The sequence below is a fragment of the Cherax quadricarinatus genome, chromosome 18 (assembly GCF_038502225.1).
Source record: "Cherax quadricarinatus isolate ZL_2023a chromosome 18, ASM3850222v1, whole genome shotgun sequence".
NCBI classification, from domain to species: Eukaryota; Metazoa; Arthropoda; class Malacostraca; order Decapoda; family Parastacidae; genus Cherax; species Cherax quadricarinatus.
This window is the reverse complement of record NC_091309.1, coordinates 29,575,899-29,601,388: the sequence shown is the minus strand read 5'-3', so window position 1 is coordinate 29,601,388 and position 25,490 is coordinate 29,575,899. Positions and strand designations below refer to the sequence as shown.

Below are 25,490 nucleotides of genomic sequence, written 5' to 3'. Positions count from 1 at the left end.
ACAAGATTATTTTGGTCAGCATGACATACGTGTGAAGAGTAAAGACGCGTTCTTCCTTGCATGCAGATTGAAGTGGCTAGAATAATAGTTTTATGAATATTTAATCCGAGGCAAAATCAGGTGTGTCCCCATGAGAAGGCGGGGATAGGCGTGGATTTTGGGTGTATTTTGCAAGATTTCCCACGGCAAGGATTAAGGTGATTTATTGATTTCGATCACGTATGTATTGTTTTAGTTTTGTCTAGTATTTAAGCACTTAACAGTTAGTATGTGTTACATAAAAACATAAATATTTGAATTTAAATGAGGTGCTCTCGCATGACTTTTAACCAGGGAGGTGAGCCCAGACTTGGATGATATATTTTGCTTGTGCTATGTTCCCCGCTGACTTGTTTAAGCCTTGGTTGTCGTGCAGGTGCCACAGGTAATATTGCAGGTTTGATGGTACCCAATAATAAGCAGAATGTGTCACATTGTACCATATATGCGAGGTGATAGCAGCAGACAGTAGGTGGTATTAAGATCCACTTCACCCTCCATTGACTCCGTCTTTTAATTACTCGAGCCTCAATCTCAAGTGAATAAGAAATGTTTTATATTAGTTAATATTCCAAACTTGTAAGAAACTGTTGGTTAATTAAATGCTTTTGTGATTGTTTCTCATCAACCTGTTTTTTATATTGAGAAATAAATTCCCTCTGAAGGTGTGTCGGCATTTCCATTTTGTATTTTGAAACTTCTAATCATTTAACGTAAAATAAATAAAAATTTACTATTGGAAATTGAAGTTCTAGTTTCTTATAATTTTTAACTGGTTATTGTTTGGTAGCTGCTCGGCTCTCATCCAAGAGGACCCCAGGCTGACTCCTGCATGGGGCATAATGTATGGGCAAGACAACACCTGCTGTCCTTGTTACCTAGTAGTAAATGGGTACCTAGGAGTTGGGCTACTGTTAGGGGTTGATGCCTTGGTGAGAACCTTAAAAGGATCCCAGTGGAAATAAGCCACACGAATTGGATTTGTGGGTTATTGTGGGTTGCTAGTGCTCCATGGATTAATAATTTTAATAGTCTACAAAAAATGTATTTCATCCATCATGAATTATCCTTGGCCTTAGTTTCCAAATGTAAGTGTTTAAGGCTTAGTTTTGGTTTTGTGAAATTTTCTTTGTATAGGATTAAGGTAGATAAACTTTGTAATATGCAGATTTATATTTTAAATGTAGTTATAGGATTTATAGCAGTAATTTTATAATAATTGCTGGGGGAGGAATCCTGTTTTTCAGTTAGTATTGGACAGACTGCAGTGTGACGTAAAAATGGTGGAGCACTACAGCAGGCCTACTGGTCTATACGTTAGGCAGGTCCAACTCAGACACAGCCATCCCATGCATATACCTGTCCAACCTATTTTTAAAGCTATCCAAAGTTCTTGTTTCGGTGATGATACTTGAAAGTTTGTTTCTATCCCCTACACCTGTTAGCAAACCAGGGTTTTTCTGTCTTTCCTAAATCTAAATTTATTCATCTTGAAAGCAATGTTGAGTAGACATGACATGAACTTGCCTAGCATAGGCCAGCAGCTCTAATACAGTGCTCCACTGTTTTTGTTCCTAAAAGTCTTGTCTAGGTTAGATATTTTCAGTAAGTTATTTATATTCTCAATTTAATCTGGTTTTACAGTTGCTCACTTCAGTCTAATTACCCTAATTCTATTTTTGCTAGAGTGCAAATTCATTGGTATCCCGTAGCTCGATTGCTAGCACATTCAGCTCGCACACTGAGGTCTGGGGATTGATCCCCCAGTTCGGCTGGAAAAGATTAAGACGTGTTTCCATAAGATACTTGCTGTCCCTTTTCACCCATCAGTACAATGGTTACCTGGGTCGCATCCTTGGACAAAATTGACCTAATTTGCTCGAAGTGCTTTGCATAACAAGGGGCTTTCTACATAGTAGTATTTCACTGATGTCGGCTAGGCATGTACTTGTACAGAAATAGATATTATATAGTAGTAGTATTCAGCCTGTTTGTCAGAAAGGTTTCTGATATAGGGATCAACTTGGTCATCCTTTTCTGTGTTTTCCAGTACATTTGTATCCATTCAGTAATGTGGAGAATAAAACTGAATATTCAGGCATAATGTAAATACGGCCTTAACAATGGTACATAAAGTTTGAGTATGGCATGACAGTAGGGCTTTTATTATTTATACTTTGATGAGTTGTTGTGATTTTGGTAGGTTTATCACAATCTCTCGCATTTACTAAATCTTAGGAAGATGTAGAGCAATGGTAAATTACATATTCCTTTAAGAAATTTAATGAAGTAGTTTAAATGTATAATAATTTTTGCTTATTGGATGTTATTGGATGTGGGTGGTTGTAAACAGGACTTGCCTACCATAGACAAGTAGGCCTGCTGCAGTGCTTCATATGTTAAATGCTGCTTACTAGTATTTATAACTTATCACAGAGGAGTTTGTTTACAGGGCATTATTACATTCATAATAAATTCTTAGGCTATCTAGATATCTGTTCATGGTGTTTGGGATCACTGCCTTCATGAGCAGGTCTGAAACCAGGTTCAAATTGGAAAGGAATTATGAGAACGAGCTGTTAAGAGAAATACAGGAAAATTGTTAAATGAATACTAAATATAAGTAGAAGTGCATAAGGTTTACCTGTCATCTTATTTTTTTCTAAATAAGCATTATTATATTTAAATTGTATGAGGAGACTTGTTTATATTGGTTATACATTACTTTTTCCATTATCTTTGTTTTTTAGTGGGCTTAATTATGCAGAGGTACCGATGGAATGTGTATCCACGAATCTTAATATAAACTTTTTAGATTTTAGTTCCCAACAGTTTGTCGAATGTGTATGAGGTAAAGCAGATTAAGTATAGCTGGTGAATATATTGCCTATTGTTAGTCATTGCTCCCCATTTATGTAATTTGGTTATTAGATGTTAGTTATACATACTGTGTTTTTTGTTGTTGGCTCAGTTTCTTCAGAAATAGATGCAGATATTCATTTTTAGAAAACTAATGATGTGTCTTGAGGATGGTTGAGGGCACATTAAAATAAGAATGCCAATGACTATAGTGTTCCCAAGTCACTGATCAGTCAAGAAAAGTCTTAGCTAATTTAGTACTGGCAGAGAGTTCTCTCATACATAAATCTTTTAAAAGTATCAACAAGTACTGATATGACATAAAATAAACCCAAATTGGTGTTATATTTTAACAAGTCACTGAACCTGCTGACTGGCATCGGAGATTTGAAAACGCTAACTTCACCAGATATCTAAAGTAAGCCCATAATCTTTTTTTTTTTTTTTTTTTTTTGCGCCATCTTTTAGTCAGTGGGGTTGTTTTTACAATACGTACTGCAAGATGAATTCTTTGCGTAATTTGTGTAATAATTTAAACCAAGACGTTTGTCAACTGCATATGTAATACTGTACACTTTTTTTTTCTTTTTTCTTTTAAATTTTCATTAATACCGATGGCCCTACTTAGCTTTAGAATAACATAGTATGTCAGATTGCCAGACATATTTTCTTTTTAACTTGTACAGTACAGTGTACACATTTTATTTACACTGATTACCTGTTTGTAGCTACAGCTTGCAAAAAGACGAGATTATGCTACTGCTACTAATAAGAATAATAATAAATAATAATAATTGTTAATAACTAACAATAGTAAATAATTTTTCACAAAAAGTTCTTGACCACTAAAAGGCTGAGTTAACAGTATCAGCATTGTATTTTGTTGCCTTGAAAAAAAAAAGTATGACAATTTGGGAAGATGTAAATTAGGACTAAAACCACTTAAAAGTTTTAATTTTAGAGGTTGGGATTTTAAAACCAGGGACTAGTAATACAGCAGTAACAAGACAGAAATTAACAATTCTGTATAATATGGTTTGAGTTATAAAAATATTAAATATAAAAAATGCATATTATTAAAAGAGATAAAGGGTTGGTAATGCAAAGTAATAAAATATAAAATGTATGAAGTAGTAAGTTGTTAGGGAACTATATTTATAATTGATTTGTAATAAGATGTGCTATATAAAATAATTAACATTTTTCATGGGTGTGCTATACATCATCGATCAAAATGCAGTGGCACTCCAGTAGATCCTGCCATCTGCTGCCCCTTAATCAAAGGTTCAATATAAACATTGCAACCCATCCTCAAATTGTGTCTAGTATAAGTATAAATTTGAAAGTTACTTGTGCATGCTAAATATGCACAAAGTATATGTACATTTTTAAAAGTTTATGTATCCTACTCTAACCTAGATTCCAGTAAAGCAAAGCATTTTCCAGTTACAGGTAATATTCAGAAAGTTCCTCAATAGATCTCTTACCATTTTGAAAATAAATGGTGTACCATGAGGATAGGTTGAACATTTAGGAAATGAGTTGCATTGTTGGATTATAGTGTTATCCTAGTTTTAGCTTTACATAATTTATTATGTAATTCCACTAAAACAAATTATGCATGAGGGGCTAAATGAACACAGTGCCCTTTGCATTGGGCTGATGCCACCCACTCAGATCTTTTAATAATTTAAATATCCCTCAAGGGAGGTTTCTTGATGTTGGTGAAGGGGCTTTTGAGTAGAGGAATTGGAATTGTCCACTACTACTTGGATCAGAACCAATTTCCTCTCATTTCCCAGGCACTGTATGACCTCAGCAGGCTCAGCACTTCCCCTTATATATAATAATTAATAATAACAACAGTAATATAAATGCACAGTATGTTTTCTACATTATTTTTTTTTTTTTTACAGTCAGACAATCTTATTCATGGAAATCACTAAATCCATAAGAGTCTGTCATCACTACACAAAAGAGGCAGAAGGAATGGTAGAGGTGGTGTTGAGATCAGGAAGTCAGAAAGAATGGGACAGGACTGCAGTTGAAGTAGAGAAATACCTTAGCAGCTCTGCATAAAAAAGTGGAATTTTCAGGGGAGGACAGACAAAACAAGCATAATAGTGTCTTGAAGACTGTGTTTGGAGTAAAGTTGGCATTTTTTCTTTGAACAGGATAGTTGATCTAGTAATGTTATGACCCTCTTTATGACGCAACAATCTTTGCATAATTGCCCCAGGTGCTTCTCCATGGGATGGCCAAGGGAGAGTAGTGTATCTAATGTTGGGGCCATTTCTTCAACCGACATTGATAGAGGGAGGATAAATAATAATAATAATTTATTAATTAGGGATTTTATAATTCTGGAGTACCTGTTATTCTGAAAGATTCGCAAACACTTCCACATCAAACCATAAATATAACAACTATGATAAAGAGTACTAAAGTTTATGTTCAAGACTGACATTATAATCATCAGGAGCATATACTTTAGAAAAGAGAGATGCTTTCGGCTGAGATGTAAAAGCAAAGTTATTTGCCAGGATGAGACATACCTGGTGTATACCTGGAAGGATATTTATATAACTGATGATTGAAGTTTAAATACATGATCAACTCCATTTTTGTGCCAAGCATTTCAGGTAGCCTTAAGATTAAGCAAATCATAAAATAATCATTAGCATAGTCAAGGTTCGATTATACAACTACATAATGTCGTTTAATTGAGCTGCAGGAAGATATGATAATTAAGTAACATAACTTTGAATATTACCATTGTAATGTTTGATTATATAAATGCATAATGTAACATGAGGGAAGATAAATACATTGATTGCACTAATAAAAAATTTCAGCAGTGTCAAAATGGAACAGAAACATACAATAGAAAAAGAAATTGGGTGTAAAAAAAAAAAGTGGAAACACGAATGTTTGAGTATGAATGCTGAATAGAAATCTGATAAGTAGGTTATCAGATTTCATGAGACATTTCTGTTCAATTAGCATAAATCATATGAAGTTTTGGAGGTGCTTTATAACAATACAGCCTCTCCTCACTTAGCGACGTACTCGTTTACCGACGACTCGGACTTAAGAGGGACTCTGATCAGTGTGCATACCTAAATAATGTATATTAGAGCTGATTTCATCTATTCTGTTTATTACAGTATACAGTGCACTACTTTATAAAGATTTAAAATGTACCAGAAATGTTATAAATGGTGCAAAGGTGACAATAAAACAATATCAAAGATGGTTGATGCAAACCCACTACCATTATAGTGTTCTCACTTAGTGATGAGTTTATTTACCAACGTGGTCTTAGGAACAGAACTCCATCGTTAAGTGAGGAGAGGCTATTTTTTAAGCCATTGGCAATTGGCATCATTTTATAATCTTGTGCTAGTGTGTTTGAGATTTTGGAACCTTTTTATGCACGTTGAGTTTCTACTCAGGTTGAGTTGAACACATGGAACATTGAAGTGGTATTTATTTCTTGTATTATGAGTGTTCACTTTTGAAAAATGGGGACAATGGCAAAAGCCCATTTGTGGCTTGCTGCAAAAGTCACTAATGATTAAATGAATAAAAAAATGTATAATCATCCCTCTCCTTCCTTATTCAAGCCTATAGAAGTTTAAAAGTCTAGCTCCAGTAAACCAACAGATGCCTAACCACAGGTAAGCCAAGGGTTGTTTATAATCTCTGAACACGTCATCTGACAACCTGTATTGGGAGATTTATTTTTCATAATGAGCTAAACACCTGGAGAAAAGCAACCAAGATGATTAACAAGTAATACTATATCCACCACTAGGGTCACTAGTGGCAGTAACATATCAGTTACATTTTATACTTGCTTAAGAAAGAAATATCAGTAGAAATGAATGCAAAAAATGCAACTCTGAACAGCTTAATGTAAAGATATCATAAGTGGAAGGATGTTTCATCCTGTGTATGCTTGGAAATGTCCAGACATTTAAAAGGGCTGATTCTAGAATTGTTCAGTCCTTAATTTAATACTTTGTAGCCTTTGTTATTTTTATTTACAGGGAACAGGCTCTGTGACCCCTTCAGGTTTAACCCTTTGAGGGTCGACAGGCCCTCTCCGAGACTCGTTCTCAGGGTCGGCCAAATTTAAAAAAAAAATAATTTTCTCTTATGAAAAGATAGAGAATCTTTTCCCGATCATAATGACACCAAAAGTTTGAAATTTGATGGAAAACTTATGGAATTATGCTCTTGCGAAGTTAGCGGTCTCGGCAATGTTTACGTATCGGCGATTTTGCCCACTTTGAGCCCCATTTTCGGCCAATTCCACTGTACTAGTCAACAAAAAACATGGATATTTCGCTAGAACTCCATTTTTTCTTTCAAATGAGTACAAGAAAAAACCCATTTATCAGTTTCAACTATCCAGTACAGTGGTCACAATTTAGCAATTTTGCCAATTTCACACAAATTTCAAAAGATGCCAATTTCTGAATAGGGTCCAGAATAAACAAGAAAGACATTCCTGGCACTAAAATGACATTTCCTCTGTTCATTAGTCACGTCTCAAGGCCCCTCTTACATTATTTTGCTTTCCACTTTGAATTTTTATTCTCATAAAATACAGAAGATTTACTGTTATGCAGACTACTGCATTAGTGTAAAAAATGGTATAAATAATATTGACGCACTTGCAAAAGAATATTAGACTCACCAGTTGACGTGTATTGGACACACAGCATGATTTGTTTACTTTTGAACTTTGGTAAAAATCCAACATTTCTGCTACTTTGAGCTCAATTTCAAGGTACTTTTCATTGTAAAACCAGTCAAAATCATCTCTATTTCTGTAGTATGTCTTCCATTCTATAAAATGAGACCAAGAAAACTAGAATACAACAATAAATACCATGCGAAAATACAGTGCAAAGTCGCTGTTTTATTAAAAAAAAAATGATCAAAGTTTTTTTTTCTCTATGTACTGTGTGCTGCAGGATTTTTTTTTATACTGCGCACACTGACCACATAGACCCATTCTTTCATATGTAGGCCTACCAGCTTTCTCCCACTAGATTTGAGGGCGCTAGAATTTAGGCGTACTAGTACGTCAAAAACCTTGGGTCATAAGCCGTACTAGTACGGCCGAAACCCTCAAAGGGTTAATTAACCCTTTGACTGTCGCAACCCCCAATCCTGAGGTGTCTCCTGGTGTCGCAAAATTTAAAAAAAAAATATTATTTTTTCTTATGAAATGATTGAGAATCTTTTCCCGATTGTAATGACACCAAAAAAACGAAATTTGATGGAAAACTGACGGAATTATGCTCTCGCGAAGTTAGCGACCTCGGCGCTGTTTACAAATCGGCGATTTCGCCCACTTTGAGCCCTATTTTCGGCTAATTCTGTTGTTCCAGCCGCCCAAACTCATAGCTATTTCTTTAGAACTTCATTTTTTTCTATCGATTGAGTACAAGAAACTGCCCATTTACCGATTTCAACTACCTAATAATGTGGTCAGAAATTTGCAATTTGGCCAATTTCACGAAAACTAAAAAATATGACAATTTCAAAATAAGGTCCAGAATGAACAATGCAGACATTCCTGGCTCTAAAATAACATTTTCTTTGTTCATCAGTCATGTCTCCAGGCCCCTCTGATATTACTCTTGCTTTCTATTTTGAATTTTTATTCAAACAAAAAATAGAAGACTTACTATTATGCAGACTACTGCAATACTGTAATAATTGTATAAATAACATCAACCCATTCATGACTGCATATTAGAATGGCTAGTTGGACATTTATTGGACAATGGCATCATTTGTTTACCTTTGAACACTGGCAAAAATCAAACATTTCCCCTACTTGGAGCTCCATTTCTAGGTTCTTTTTATAGTAAAATCAATCAAAATCACCTCTATTTCTATAATATGTTTTCCATTCTATCAAATGAGACCAAGGAAACAAGAATACGACCATAAATACTATACGAAAATAGACCACAAAGTCGGCATTTTAATTAAAAAAAAACGGTCGGAGTTTTTTTTCTCATGCACTGCGTGCTCCAGGATTTTTTTTATATGGTGCACACTGACCACACTCATTCTCTCACATGTGGGCCTACCAGCTTTCTCCTGCTTGATTTGAAGCCGCTAGAATTTATGAGTAAATATACGTCAAACACGGTACCTCGTAAGACGTATATATACGGCCGCGACAGTCAAAGGGTTAATACTTCTCTGTGAATATAATATATAATCATTCATGAAGACTTGACATTCTGTAAAGTTAATTGATTTGTCAGTTGTAAAAGTGGTTATTAGAGCTGGGGAGAGGGGTGAGCTTAAAAGATAATGATTCTCGTGTAACTTCTTTGTATGGCTCATAAAAAAAATTAATTTAAATTTTTAAATAAGAGTTACCACAGTTCCTCTTTGCTGATGACCACTTTTGGAAGATTGAAGAGAAATTGAAGGTTGATGGAGAAGTTGGGGAATGTATGTAAAGGCAGGAAGCTGAAAATACAGTAAGAAAAAGTGTAGGAAAGAATTTTTTTTTCATCAGATTAAAGGATGAAAGTAGAGAGGAAGTGAATGCACTGTATTGTATTCAGACACATGAGAGGGGAATGGATGTGCCTGCAGCTGGGTCTTTGAAAGACAAAATTGACCCTTTCACTGTCTTATATAGAGCTAAATGTTATTGACACCAGTGTTGCTCACAAAGATATATGTTTTATGCGAAGTGCCTCATATATGCTATGAGCAGTAAATATGGGACTAGACAGGTGAGAATAAGTCTGTGCAGTGAATGAGCACAGTATAAAAAAAATCTTGCCCACGAAGTTCGTGATGGGAAAAGCAAACTTCTGATAATGTGTTTGGTTTACAAAAGTGACTACTGTGTTTTCTAGAATGGTCTTTATGGTTTCATTGGCTGTTTCTTGGTATATCAAATGATAGAATGGAAAATACTACTGAAATCAAGATGGTTTGTTTCACAACTGAAAGTTTAAAGTGCAGCTCAAAGTGAAAATGTGTGTTTTGAAGATGTTTATGAGGCAGGACCCTAATGGAAATGTCAAGGGCCTCAATGGAAATAAGTTACTTTATCTGACTTTCTTGGGTTATCCTAGGTAATTACACACATGCTGCTATTTATGATAATTTATGTAACTGTATTTGTGTACCTGTGCCTAAATAAACTTTCCTAAGGTTAAGGCCCTTTTACCCACCCACCCATGGGTGTTTGGAGTCTTTCCCAAGTTCTTTATTTATCTAAAAGGCTGTACACAAGTTATTACACAAATATAATTTCTTTTGTTTTTAACGCTTCTAAAGTTTCCAGCAGGAGAAAAAAAAGTGTCCAGACATTTGTTTACTTTTACCCACATTAATTTTTTTAAAACAAAAAAAAAAATGTTCCCAGTTATACCAATGTACCAAAATTTTCATTGCATTTTCGTAGTTTTCTCAGCTAATACAGTATGATTAGTAGATCATAATTTTTTATAGGCCTGTTAATATTTATGCATATTTTCATAATATTTAGTGAGAGAAAAAAATTACCATGATAGGCTGATAATATATACATGGAGGATACTTGAGGGCCAAGTCTCAAATCAACACACTACCATAGGCATTTACTGGATTGTGAAATATGGGGAATAAATATAAACTAAACCAAGTAAAAAACAAGAGTGGCAACATTGGACCAGCATTCTCCACACCTGTTCTGTATGTTTTGCTCATTGTCAATCCTGCCCATCTGTCACTATACATAGGGAATTCCGGGAGGCCCAACATCCCCATAGGTGGGTGAAGGTGAGAGTATGCCCCTGTTCGTGGTCAATTTCTCTGGTTACATTTTGAGGGTAGACTTGATACTGTTCCACACATTTCATCTATCTCACTGTCTATCACTATGTACAAGGAATTCCGGAAAGCATCTCCTTTGGGTTGGTGGTGATGAGAATATGCCCCTGTCACTTGTCTATTTATTTTTTTTTTTTTTTTTTGGGGTACTGTTTTGAGGGCATGCTGTAATAGGTAGCTAGTAGTAGTAAAGGCCCTGCTGATTATGGCTTCACAAGTTTGTGACTGCAACATACATAGCCCCATATATACGAGTTTCTTGACTGACTTCCTAAGGAAGTCAAGCAGAGTCACATACTTCCTCTGGGGCTCTAGTGTAATGAAACACTGCAACTCATTCATAGCAACATGTGTGTGAGTTACCTAGGATAACCCAGAAAGTTATTGTACAGCCTCTCAATTAGCGATGTACTCGTTTACCAATGCCTCAGACTTACAACAGGCTCTCTGACCAGTATGCATGCCTAAATAATGTATACTAGAGCTGATTTTCTCTATTCTGTTTATTGCAATATACAGTACACTACTGTATAAACATATAAAAATTATACCAGAAATGTTTTAAATGGTGCAAAGGTGACATTAAAACAATATCAATGATAGTTGACACAAACCCACTGCCATTATAGTATGCTCCTCACTTAACGACAGATTCGTTTACCGACGTGCTCTTAGGAACGGAACTCCGTCGTTAAGTGAGGAGAGGCTGTATTAACTTATTGTTACTAGGGCTCAAGTGATAGGCGGCAATCAGAACATCCCAAAATACACAGGTAACTGCAACTATCACATGTGGCAACATACAGGTGATAGTGATTGTTATGCATTGCAGTATGTGAGATGATTAGGATACCCAAGTCATTTCTCATGACAAAAGACATTAAGGCTTCTTAGCATACCTAGGAATAGAGGAATAGCTACTGTTACAATATTTAGGATGTGTTAATAAGCCACAGTATTGAGCAGGGTAGGTAAATATGATGGGAGTAGGTATCTTATAGAAAAATCTCTGTTGGTATTTCCTGGAATATTCTCTGATGTATGGTAGTATAGGGTGACAATTAACATTCTGTATCTGATTTATATATTAATGCAAATTTACATAAAGCTCAAGTGTGTGGCTATATTAACCTCTTAGGTAAAATGATTCCATATGGCACTAGATCAGTTGATATCTATTAGATGCAGTTTTGGGCTGACTACCACTTTTCCTTATTTTTCTATAAACCTCCGAGGTTGCCTCTCTCACCTTAACCCAAAAGGGGTAGTGAGGGGACGGGAGGTCAGGGTTGGCTAGCACACGACTCTTGCTGTACTGTGACATAGGCTGGCACTGATACACATCTGCCTTGCCTGAGAGAGAATTACCCATTCTGTCTGTTGCTAGTGTTGCAACATTGCATAGCTCCTGATGTATGAGTGTGTGAAGGATCTTGAGCTAAAGAGTTTCATCTTCGTGTGGTCTCATTACTACAAACTTACCTATAACTAAATAAATGCTAATTTACCTGAAGGTAGAATCACAGCCAAGAAAATGTGGGTGGTAGTCATTGGCTCATGCAATTCTTAGTAAATTCTGGAAGATAGTTCAGCAGTTAGGGTAGTTGGTCAAGATTTTACATAGACTAGAAAAAAAAAAAAAACTTAGTTTGAAATACATATTAGAAATATTTATTTTTAACATTAATACACAAATTTATCATACTAATCTAATTAAATAAATTGTGCATGGTTTATATAAACAAGTTCAAAAGTCATTTACTCTACCTGGTCTCAATTATCTCGTCTTGATCTCTACAGTGGACCCCCAGTTAACGCCTTTAATCCGTTCCAGAGAGCTAGGCTTTAACCCTTTGACTGTTTCCGACGTATAAATACGTCTTACGAGCCAATGTTTCTGACGTATTTATACGCACAAATTCTAGCGGCTTCAAATCGCGCGCCAAAGGCCTGGTAGGCCTACACGGGAGAGAATGGGTCTCAGTGGTCAGTGTGCACCCTGTGAAAAAAATCTGGGACCTAGCGGTGCATTGTGGGAACGCCATGTTGTCAGTCCATTTTCACCATGCCTCTCGGTAAGAAGTTCCTCACTCCTCGGCGGATTGGAGGTCTTTTGTTCCCAAGTGATAGCTCTAACAGCGATGAAAATGTCAGTGACAGTGAATTCAAGGGTTTTCAAGTGAGTGTTACCGAAAAAAGTGCCCAGGATAACGTAAATAGTGACGAAAACCCAGATGACCCACAACCTTCGACCTCTGGTGCTGTGCCGGCTTGTTCACATTCACCTTCGCCTGTACCAGGACGAAAGAGGAAACTATTTGGTCGTGTACAACACCCTGATGATAGCAGTGATAGTGATAGTGATTTCATGGTCATTGAAAGCAGTTCTAGTGACAGTGAGAGTGAATATTCCCCAGTGAAGCGCCAGTATGTACGACGTAGCATGCGGTCTGGTAGTGTTTCATATGTTGTTCCAAGGGGAAGGAGAAACTCTGGGAGCACATCCCGTGGCCCAACACCACGACCTGATAGTGAAGATGACGATATTGTAACGATGGGTATGAATGGTGACAGTGAGGGAGGAGGCAGTGGTGGTGATAGTGAGGGTGGCACGGCCCATGTGGCACCATCACCGGGCCACGCTACTAGCCACGCGGCTGACTCAGCAGAACAACCAGCCTCACCCTACCCCACACTGCCACAACCTGCACCACCACAACCTGCACAGCCACAACCACGGTACAATATCCAGACCCCACCAGCAGACCGCATCTGGGATTGGCAGGACGGTGACGAGTTTGTTCCCAGTCCCCATGACTTTGATGAAACACAAAGTGGAATAAAGCCATCTTGTCCACTTGGGAACAATGCCAGTGAACTGGACTGCTTTGAGTTATTCTTCGATGAACCCCTGATGGACATCATTGTCAGGGAAACCAACACATACTGTGAATACACCATGGCAAATACAATTCTCTCACCAAAATCACGGCTACACAAGTGGAAGGAGACAACTGTGGCAGAGATGTACCTGTTTTTTGCCACAATAATGCTTATGCCACATGTGTATAAGCACACTGTCACCACATACTGGACAACAGATCGCCTGATTTCAACTCCAGGTTTTAGTGACATTATAGGTGTCAATCGTTTCCTGATACTGTTGCGTATGTTACACTTTTCAGACAAAACCAGGCCTGACAGAAGCGACAGGTTATATAAGATAAGAAATGTGTTTATGTACCTGAAACAAAAGTGCTGCATGTATTTTTATCCCTTCAGGAAGCTTGTTATTGATGAGTCCTTGATTTTATTCAAAGGAAGACTCTCATTCAAGCAATATATACCAAGCAAGAGGAAACGCTTTGGTATAAAGCTATTTGTACTGTGTGATTGCAGAAGTGGTCTTGTTTTAGATATTATTGTGTACACTGGCAGTAATACTTTGAGAGATACCATGAAGTTATTGGGTATCTCTGGTGATGTGGTTCGAACAATGATGGAACCATATCTTGGTAAGGGGCATATGTTATTTACTGATAACTGGTACACAAGCCCCTTACTCAGTGATTTCTTGCGAGTGAACTTGACAGACGTGTGTGGCACAGTGCGTGGTAATCGCAAACATATGCCAAGGTTCGACGCTGGCACTCGCAGAGGTGAGGTGCAAGCCTTTGCTGCCAATGACATCATGGCATTTCGGTGGCATGACAAACGTGATGTCACATTGTTGACATCAGTTCACAGAAACGAAATGGTACCCAGTGGCAGGGACAACAGAGAGACCAATGAACCCATTCTAAAGCCTGCAGCTGTCATGGACTACAACCTCAATATGCGCTTAGTGGACAAATGTGACATGCAGATTGGGTTTGCAGACTGTGTACGCAAGAGTTATAAGTGGTATATCAAACTTTTTTTCCATCTTGTTGATATCTCTATGCTAAATGCTTATAACATATACAAGTTGAAGACCAACAAAACACCAAAATATGGTGAATTTTGCCTGTCAGTAATCAGACAAATAATTGCAAAGTACAAAGGAGCAACTCCTGCAATAGACCAGCGCCCACAGACGTCATCTCGTTTGAGGCCTGGTGATCACTACCCCATACAACTGCCTCCTACTACTGCCAAGAAAAATGCTCAGAAGAGGTGTTATGTATGTATGCATACCACAAAACGCCCACAAACACGCAGAGACACTCGTTTTATGTGTGAGGAGTGTGAAGTGCCCCTCTGCATATACCCATGTTTCAAAGAGTTCCACAAGCTGCAGCAGTTCTAGGAACGTGCTTAGTGACTGTACATATGTATATATATTATGGAACAATAGTAATAAACATTGTTTTGTATTGTTTGTTTGTGTAAACAAAGTGTATACACAAACTAATAGTGATAAAGTTTGTTCTGTTATTGTGTTGTAAATAATGAGTGTATATTTGAACAATGCACCTTACATTGGTCTCACAGGCCACATAAGTTACCTGGAAAAGAAAAATATTGAAAAATGCAAGAAACCTTTGAATTAGAGTAAATAAAAGAATACCGGGTGGGCGGCAGTCGCCGCTGTTGCCATACGCACGTCGATTTCTGCAAACTTTGCGGCTCTATATCTCGGTAAGTACTGATGGCAAAAATTTTTTTTAGGCTTAAAACACTAGTAAAAATATTCCTAACATTTTCATAAGAAAAAATAATTTTTGTTTTTTTTTTGAATATTTGGCGACATAGAATGACAGTTTCAGAGAGGGCCCTGAAACAGTCAAAGGGTTAACTGATTTAGCTTTTAACCGAATTAATTTTTCCCATAAGAAATAATGGAAATTAAATTAACCCGTTCCAGACACCCAAAAGTATGAAAAAAAAAATTGCATGAAATATACATTTTCCTACACAGAACACAATGTTACATGCACAATAAACATTACTGAAATAACACTTACCTTGATTGTGGAGTTGTTGATGAGTGATGAGATGGTAGGAGGGCAGATGATGCAGGTGTTCTACTGTTTGGAAGGGGAATCCCCATAAAGACTTTGGGTAACAAGTCCTTTTTTGGGGGTTACCTCCCTTTGTTTTTTAATGCAACTAGGACCAGCTTGAGTCACTGGACCCCTGTCACGCAAAATGTGTCCAGAGAGCTCTGTTTCTCGTGTCCCTTTAAGATTTCCCTAAAATGGGCCACTAGAGTGTCATTGAACAAGTTGCCAATAAGGCTTGGAACAGCTGTGTCAGGATAATAACCACCCATAAATTCTTGTACTTTTGTAAACATTGTACACATTTCCTTAATCTTTGATGAAGGCAACTTCCTTAGTCTCTCTTCCTCCACCTCTGAAGGAAATCCCAGAGGTTTGGTCTGTTGCTGTTGCACCTGAAGCTCATGCAGCTCTGTAGTGGTTAGCTCTTCATCGTCGTCATCCACAAACTCTTCCACATCCTCGCCACTAACCTCCAACCCCATGGACTTCCCCAATGCCACAATAGATTCCACAACTGGCATAGTCTGATGAGGGTTAGCCCCAAATCCTTCAAAATCCCTCTCTTGTACACATTGTGGCCACAATTTTCTCCAAGCAGAGTTCAAAGTCTTGCTCACTCCCTCCCAAGCCTTACCTATAAGGTTTATGTAACTGAGGATACTGAAGTGATCTTTCCTGAACTCTCTTAGGGTCAATTCAGTGTCTGAGGTCACTTCAAAGCACTTTTGAAACACTGCTTTGGTGTACAGTTTTTTGAAATTTGAAATGACCTGCTGGTCCGTGGGCTGGAGGAAAGGAGTGGTATTAGGAGGCAAAAATTTAACTTTGATGACGCTCAACTCCCCCGCAATTTGCTCTTGCAAGTTGTGGGGATGAGCAGGAGCATTGTCCATTACAAGGAGGCACTTGAGGTCCAATTTATTTTCCAGGAGGTACTGTTTCACAGTGGGGCCAAACACGTCATAAAACCAGTCAGTAAACATGTCTCTAGTGACCCATACTTTACTGTTTGCTCTCCACGTCACGCACAATTTAGTCTTGACGATATTGTTTTTCTTGAACACACTAGGCGTTTCAGAATGATACACGAGTAAAGGCTTCACTTTGCAGTCCCCACTAGCATTACTACACAACATTAGAACGAGCCTGTCTTTCATAGGCTTGTGTCCTGGGAGTGTTTTTTCCTCCTGAGTAATGTAGGTCCTATTTGGCACTTTCTTCCAAAACAGGCCTGTTTCGTCACAAACACTCGGAGTTTTAATTTTTCAGCCTCTACGTACTCCTTAACCCTTTCAGGGTCCGTCCCGTAGATCTACGGCTTTATGGTGAGTGTCCAAACCGTAGATCTACGCCATGAGCTCAGCTCACTCTGATAAACTGTGAGTGGTACATTTGGGCCTAGATATGAGAGAATACATCTATGTGGTATGTGTGCACCACATAAAACAGATCCTGCAGCACACTGTGTATAATGAGAGAAAAAAACTGAAATCATGATTTTTTGATTAAAACAGCAACTTTGCAGTGTTTTTTCGTATGTTTTTTATAGTTGTATTTGCGATTTCTTGGTCTCATTTGATAGAATGGAAGACATATTACAGAAATAGAGATTATTTTGATTGGTTTTAGCACTGGAAATGGCTTGAAACTGAGCTCAAAGTAGCGGAAATGTTAAATTTTTTGCCGATATTCAAGAGTAAACAAACGACCTCGCACGTCTAATACACGTCAGCTGGTGGGTCTAATATACATTCACAAATATGGTGATGATATTTATACAATTATTACAGTATTGCATAGCAGTAAATCTTCTATTTTTTGGTGTGAATAAAAATTCATTGTGAATAAAAAATCAAAATGGAATTTATTTGTAAAGCCTCAAAACATGACTAATGAACAGAGGAAATGTTAGTTTAGTGCCAGGAATGCCTACATTGTTTATTCTGGACCCTATTTTGAAATTGGAATATTTTGAACTTTGTGTTAAATTGGCCAAATTAACAATTTCCGATCACTTTATTTTGTAGTTGAAACAGTTGACTTGGCGATTTCTTGTGCTCAATCGATAGAATAGAAGTAATACTAGTGAAATAGCTAAGAATTTGGTTGATTGGAATAATGTAATTGGCCTAAAATGGGAGTCAAAGTCGGCAAAATCGCCGATTCGTAAATATCGCTGACACATCAAAATTCGCGAGAGCATAATTTCGTCAATTTTCCACCAAATTTCGTACTTTTTGTTTTATTACCTTCACAAAAAGATTCTCTACGATTTCATAAGAAAAAATAACAAATTTTTTTTTTGAAAATTCTTGGACACTGGTGCGTGACTCCAGATTTGGGCCTTGGACCCTGAAAGGGTTAAAATCCTGCACATATTTTTCAGCTGCTTTTTTGTCAGAACTGGCAGCCTCACCATGCCTTATCACACTGTGTATGCCACTACAAATCTTAAATCTCTCAAGCCAGCCTTTGCTGGCCTTAAATTCATCAACAGCAGCACTATTTGGAGGCATTTTCTTAATAAGATTCTCATGCAGCTGCCTTGCCTTTTCACATATGATTGACTGTGAAACTCTGTCTTCTGATAATTGTTTCTCGTTTATCCACACCAACAACAGTCTTTCCACATCTTTGAGTATTTGCGATCTCTGTTTTGTAATCACACTTACACCTTTTGCAATGACAGCTTCCTTGATTGCCTTTTTGTTGTGCAAGATAGTAGTGATGGTTGAATGTGGTTTGTTGTATAACTTTTCCAACTCTGAGATACGCACTCCACTCGTATTTTTCTTACATCTCCTTTTTCAATTCGATGATACACCTCGCCCCTTTTACCACAGAGTTGGCACTAGAAGCTTTCTTGGGGCCCATGGTGGCTTATTTAGCAGTTAAAAGCACTAAAAACAATGGAATAATACAAAATGGTATATCGTAGGTACACGTGGAATCAACCGCAATGGCTTGTAAACCATGGCACACTGGCTGGTAGATGGGGTGACTGGCCGGGCCCGCTCACGGCACCGAGCAGACACGTTTGTGACGAAAGCTCCTAACCGAGTTTTTAGGTGTTATCCAAGCCAGTTTTTTTACACCAAAGCGAGGTGTTATCCGATTTTGGCGCTATCCGATGCAGGCGTTAACCGAGGGTCCACTGTACTTCTACTTGGCCTCACTTGCCGATATTTATTTGGTATAGTAAAACACAGTACATATGTCTTGTATGTAGTGTGTGGAATTGCTGTATACATATACAGTACCATTATTTTTTCTTTCGTATTTTGTGAACTAGCACAACAATTTTGGTTATGTATGATTTGAATGTACAGTATTATACTGTACTGTACAATTTTAGGATTGTGTTAGTACATGTATCATAATTACTATATCAGTATTTCTTTCAGCAGATTATGGGTGGTGTAGCACATGGTGTGTGAGGCATTTCCAGCATATTCATGGTGCACCCAAGTATCATGTCCCCTGAATGGTAGCCCAAGGCCTTAAAACCCACTATTCCTTTGGCGCAGACTGAGCCAACTTGCCACACTAGTGCTTATCACAGCACATACCAAAATTGCGCCATGTCGGCAAGCGTGCGCACCACTCTTCAAACGGTGCCCGAGGCCTTGCCAGCTGACCACGTCACCAAGTCGAAGGTAAGCAAAACACTGATTGTGGCTTTAATGAAAGTGTTGAACAAATGTGGTAGTTTCTGTTGGTAAGTTCTAGGAATATTTCAATGCTTCGTAAATTGGTGGGCCAGAATATATCGTGAAAATTAATTGATGTAGTAAAGAAAATCAAGTGATAGTGCTGTATGATAAATTGCACATGGCAAAAGCTTATAGGGTAAAAAAATTTATTAGCATGGTGTGTATTCTAATAAGGAAAAAGCAGTAGAATGCATTGAGAGGTCTTACGTTGTATCTATTTTAATAAAACTTGTAAGATGCAATAATTGTGTGGGAAAGGAAATAAAGATGTCTACAGTTAGACAAAACATTCAAAACAAATTATTGACTGTAGTTCCAGGTTGATACAGGTATGCCATCACATATCCGGCAATCAGTTATTCGGTTCCTTCAGTTATTTGGCACTAATTTTGGCTAGCATAATTTCAAATTTCCAGGGTCGCAACACCAACCTGCTGGTACTGTTTGGTGGCGCTACTTGCTGCATAAGTCATTCTAATTTCTTTTTCTCCATTTATTGTTATAACCTGCTTGCTTTTAGCCCTAGCCATGGTTCCAATGAAGAAAAGAAATGCTTCTCATTATGTAAAGCACCGACACAGTACATTATCCGTTAAAGATAAGGTGGCTTTGAAGCCACTGTCAGTTGCCATGAGCTCAGTCTCATGATGCAGGAGAATATGCTTTATTATTACGCTAATATCAACACTACAGCTTATTTGCCTATCACAACTGATCTAATATGACATAATAAACAATATAAATAACATAAAACATGTTAAATACCCCAGAATAAATAATATTTGGCATAATACCGAGCAATTCGAAGGAGGTATGAAGAGGATATGGTATACAAATACCATTCTCCTATCCCCATCTTGGGGGCTTACATTAGAGAAAACGGAGTATAGCACAGGGCTAACTGTGATATACACTCGTACTGCACCATAAACCTGAAACAAAAAAGTTATTTTCTCTATATAGATTATCACACATAGCAGCATATGTGTAGAGAACCTAGGATAACCCAAAAAAGTCAACGTGGCTTATTTCTAGTACCTGGCTTAGGTTAGCCATGTACAATCTTTGGTAAATATTCGATTCCCAGCCAGGGTAGAAACATTAGACGTGTTTCTTTACACCTGTTGTCTATGTTTACCCATCACTAAATGGATACCTGGGTGTTAGCCGACTAGTGTGGGTGTTATCCTGGGACACTGACTTAATTTTCTTGAAATACTCAGCATAACAAGCGGCTTTCTATGTAGTAGTATGTCTCTGATGTCAGTTAGGCCTGTATGCCTTGTACATGTACGTGTAGTAAATAAAGATATTATTATTATTATTATTATTATTATATTATTTTCTCAGTTGTTTGTTGGGTTATCTTATTGAACCTTAGACAATGTATGATGGAAAGAGGCTTCTTAACATACACCAAAAATGAAAGAAATCAGACCATAAATAGCAGAGTTCACTTCTCAGCCATTAGCAGCCGCTTAGCGGTATATTTTTGTATGGTTTTTACGGTTATTTTCTCATTTTTTTCAGTCTCATTTGATAGAATGAAAGATATATTACAGAAATCGATATGATTTTGATTGCTCTCATGATGAGAAGTACCTTGAAATTGGGCTCACAGTAGCGAAAATGTTTTGCTCTTTAGCGAAGCTCAAGAGTAAACAAATGACGTCACCGTCCAATACCTGTCTGCCTGCCAGTCCAAATTCCAGTATGGAGTCAAGAATGGGTTGACATTATTTATACAATTGCAGTGGACCCCTGCATAACGACTTTAATCCGTGCAAGAGGGCTCATTGTTATGCGAAATGATCGGTATGCGAATGAATTTTCCCCATAAGAAATAATGGAAATCAAATTAATCCGTGCAAGACACCCAAATGTATGAAAAAAAAATTTTACCACATGAAATATACATTTTCCTACACACAAAGAGAAGGATACATGCACAATAGTAGAGTAGTACATGCACAATATATATTGTGCATGTACTACTCTACTAAATGAAGAATAAATGACACTTACCTTTATTGAAGATGCAGCAATGACTGTTGAGACACTGTGTCCTGGGAGTGCCTTTTCCTCCTGAGTACTGTAGGTCCTGTTTGGCATTTTCTTCCAGAACAGGCCTTATCACACTGTGTATGCCACTACGATTCTTAAATCTCTCAAACCAACCTTTGCTGGCTTTAAATTCACCAATATGAGCACTAGTTCCAGGCATTTTTCCCTGTTCACCTGGGTGTTAGTCGACTGGTGTGGGTTGCATCCTGGGAGACAAGATTAAGGACCCCAATGGAAATAAGTTAGACAGTCTTCGATGACACTGACTTTTTTGGGTTATCCTGGGTGGCAAATCCTCTGGGGTTAATTGTTTCTTGGTATTCTCAATAAGCCACACCAACAACGGTGCTACAGCAGCAGCAGCAGCTGACGGTGGTACAGCAGCAACAGACGATGCTACAGCAGCAACAGACGATGCTACAGCAGCAGCAGACGATGCTACAGCAGCAGCAGACGATGCTACAGCAGCAGCAGACGATGCTACAGCAGCAGCAGACGATGCTACAGCAGCAGCAGACAATGCTACAGCAGCAGCAGACGATGCTACAGCAGCAGCAGACGGTACTACAGCAGCAGCAGACGGTACTGCAGCAGCAGCTGACGGTGGTACAACAGCAGCAGCAGCTGACGGTGGTACAACAGCAGCAGCAGCTGACGGTGCTACAGCAGCAGCAGCAGCAGCAGCAGCAGACGGTGCTACAGCAGCAGCAGCTGACGGTGCTACAGCAGCAGCAGACAGTGCAGCAGCAGCAGCTGACGGTGGTACAGCAGCAGCAGCAGCTGTACCACCAATAGTAGCGATGGTTGATTGGGGTTTATTATACAACCTGGCCAGCTCGGAGACACGCACTCCACTTTCATACTTATCAATGATCTTTTTCTTCATCTCTATAGTAATTCTCACCCTTATTGCTGTAGGGTTGGCACTAGAAGCTTTCTTGGGGCCCATGGTCACTTATTTTGCAGATAAAATCACCAAAAACACTGTAATAATACGAAATGTTCCGATTGTATGCTTGGATGTTACCGCGGAGGCTGGCTGGTGAACAATGCCACCGGCGGCACATGTGAGGCTGGCTAAGGGCGCACATTGGACACGTTTCGGACGAAGAGCGGTGAGCGGGTTTTTGAGCGGTATGCGAGGCAAAATTTTTGCGATAAAAGCGAGCGGTATGCGGATTGAACGTTATGTGATGCCGACGGTATGCGGGGGTCCACTGTATTACAATAATGCAGCAGTCTGCATAACAGTAAATCTTATATTTTTTTGTGAATAAAAATTTCAAATGGTAAGCAAGAGTAATATAAGAGTGGCCTGTAGCCGTGACTAATGAACAGAGAAAATGTTATTTTAGTACCAGGAATGTCTGCATTGTTTATTCTGGACCCTATTTTGAAATTAGCATCTGTTGAAATTTGTGTGAAATTGGCCAAAATGCCAATTTCTGACCACTTTATTGGGTAGTTGAAATAAGTGAATGGGCAGTTTCTTGTACTCAGTTGACAGACTAGAAGTAAATAAGTTTATTCAGGTATACACAAATACAGTTACATAAATTATCATACATAGCAGTGTATGTATAGAGAACCTAGGATAACCCAAAAAAGTAAGACAAAGTGACCTATTTCCAGTACCTGGCTTGGGCTTGCCATATATGATTTTTGGTAAATATTTTTTTTTCTCGGTTGTTTGTTGGGCTATCTCATTGAAACTTGGGCAGTGTATGATGGAAAGATGCTTAACATACAACAAAAATAAAAAAGATGGACGATAAATAAGGAAGTTCACTTCTCAGCCATTAGCCGCCTCTTTGCAGTATATTTTCGTATGGTTTTTATGGTTGTATTCTCGTTTTTTTGGGACTCATTTGATAGAATGGAAGATATATTACAGAAATAGACATGGTTTTGATTGCTTTCATGATGAAAAGTACCTTGAAATTGAGCTCAAAGTAGCGGAAATGTTCGATTTTTGCTGATGTTCAATGAACTTTGTGTAAGCCAAGTTGGTTAATTTTATTAAGTGTATTCTAACCTAACCACTCTGTAATCCGGCAAACTCAGTAATCCGGCACATTACAGGTCCCAGTGATGCTGGATTTGTGATGGAGGACCTGTATTTTGTATCATACCATTTACTGTAGGTGTGAAATTATATATTTTGGCCTCAGATTGTTGAAGGCGAATATTTGAGGTTGAAATATGTAGACCTCTTTTGCCTGTCCTTTTCTGTTGAAGTTGTTTCTTGCTTTTTCTGTATTTTTGTTTTCCTAATTTATGAGGCTGAAACCTTGCTCTGGGACTTTCTAGATATCCTCCCCTCCCATAGAGAATCTCTTTTGACAGTTCTGGTGACCTGTGGCTCTGCCATGAAGGACTGGACCTTCACTATATGGCTTGCACTAAGGTCTTTGCTGTATTGGGGAGGGGTTCCTCTGATGGTCAGACGAGGCTTCCAATACTCCTTGGATGGCAAGCTGAATTTATCTGCCATAGAGAAGGAATATTTTTGAAGACTATGGATGGGAACCCCCCAAGTGCTTGGCTCTAATGGTTTTTGATCGTGATTCGTACATATAAATGTTTCATTAGTAGTGTGTGGTTTTGTGGTGGTGATTGAGGATGACTCGTGTTGTGAGTAGTTATTTAGCGAGTCCCTAATGTTCACGGAGCTCTACATAATTCTCGTCCTTGTCCTAATCATTAGCTGTAGTTGGTTAAAATTTGAGTTTGGCTCAAAGCCAGGCAAAAAAAAAAAAAAAAACGAAACTCTTGATGGGTTCACTATCTACTTGGACTCTTGATTGCACCGCTTGACCTGGCACAGTACTTTTCAGCTCATCTTGGGTTCAGAATCTCCAAGAGTCTTTCACATGGCCCTTCATTGGGAACTTTGACTGCTGGGTATGTTGGGACATCTAGGAAAGTTGAAGGGAACCTTTAATGTTAACTTTTCAACCATATGTGGGATAGTTTAACTTAGCATTAAAGAATGGTAAAGGTATTTATAGTTACACCTGTACTTTATGTATACATGTATTTGGGTTTTACACTGGAGGATTAGCTTCACTTTCTGTGTATATGTATCTCTGCATATCTGTCTATCTATTTATCTATCTTTTAATAATCCAAAAATCCTGAACCATTTCATTTTCTATGTTTTTGACAGGCAACAATCCACAGCACCAATAATGGTCAGCCATGCTGCAGCAGAGCATTATACTAGTAGGGGGCAAATACTCATTCAGATAACAGTGTATGTATGTACATAATACAGGGCTTTACTTGTATTATCAAGAAGTATTTTAAAATGATTAGTGGAAGGAAGTGTGAATTCCTGAATTATTGTTGCTGTTGTATGTTGGTTCTTTAACCAAAAGTATGCATGTTTATTGAAAGTCACAAGAGCACACAGTATAGACTTGTATACAATATAATAATCAAGTTCCAAAGAATGTAGTCATGTACTATACTGTATAGGAATTCACATATAAAGCCATACTTTTTAGGAAACATTGTGAGTAGTCAAGGTGAACTCACCATCTTTTATATAAAAAAATTGTCCTAAACGTTGTTGATGTATATAAACTAATTTTTTTTTTAGCTAATACTGTTTACATGGTGGTTTTTGTCTTGCAGCCTTATAATACAAGATTCTTCAATTTTTTTTATTTTTTTTTTTTATCTAACTCCTTCCCACCCTTATTTTACTGTTACCTCTTTCAACTAAAATTTTTGAGGACCTCTTCAACTTGGTAGCTTGGGGCCTTATAGGGTGAGAGTTAAACCTCAAAGGGAAATAATACAAGAATGAGAACTATTACTTTTTAAACCATATAAAGATGTATAAAGCATTTGACAGTTGTGAAGGCTTACTCAGCCCTGTAATAACTTCAGACAGTATTACCAAGGCTGGCTCCTCCTCAGGAAAATTAATGAATAGAAAAAGAAATAATAACAGACA

General features: G+C 37.9%; 1 long non-coding RNA gene across 1 annotated transcript in view; it reads left to right on the top strand.

Moving 5' to 3' along the window:
* The window catches only part of LOC138852884 (uncharacterized), a 24,967-nt gene extending 123 nt beyond the window's left edge, over window positions 1-24,844 (top strand). The window contains exons 1-3 of the long non-coding RNA XR_011392156.1: window positions 1-219; window positions 19,157-19,405; window positions 24,696-24,844. The exon at window positions 1-219 is cut by the window's left edge and continues 123 nt beyond it. This is a non-coding gene — a long non-coding RNA (uncharacterized lncRNA). The remainder of the gene's footprint in view (window positions 220-19,156; window positions 19,406-24,695) is intronic.
* Window positions 24,845-25,490: the final 646 nt, after the last annotated feature.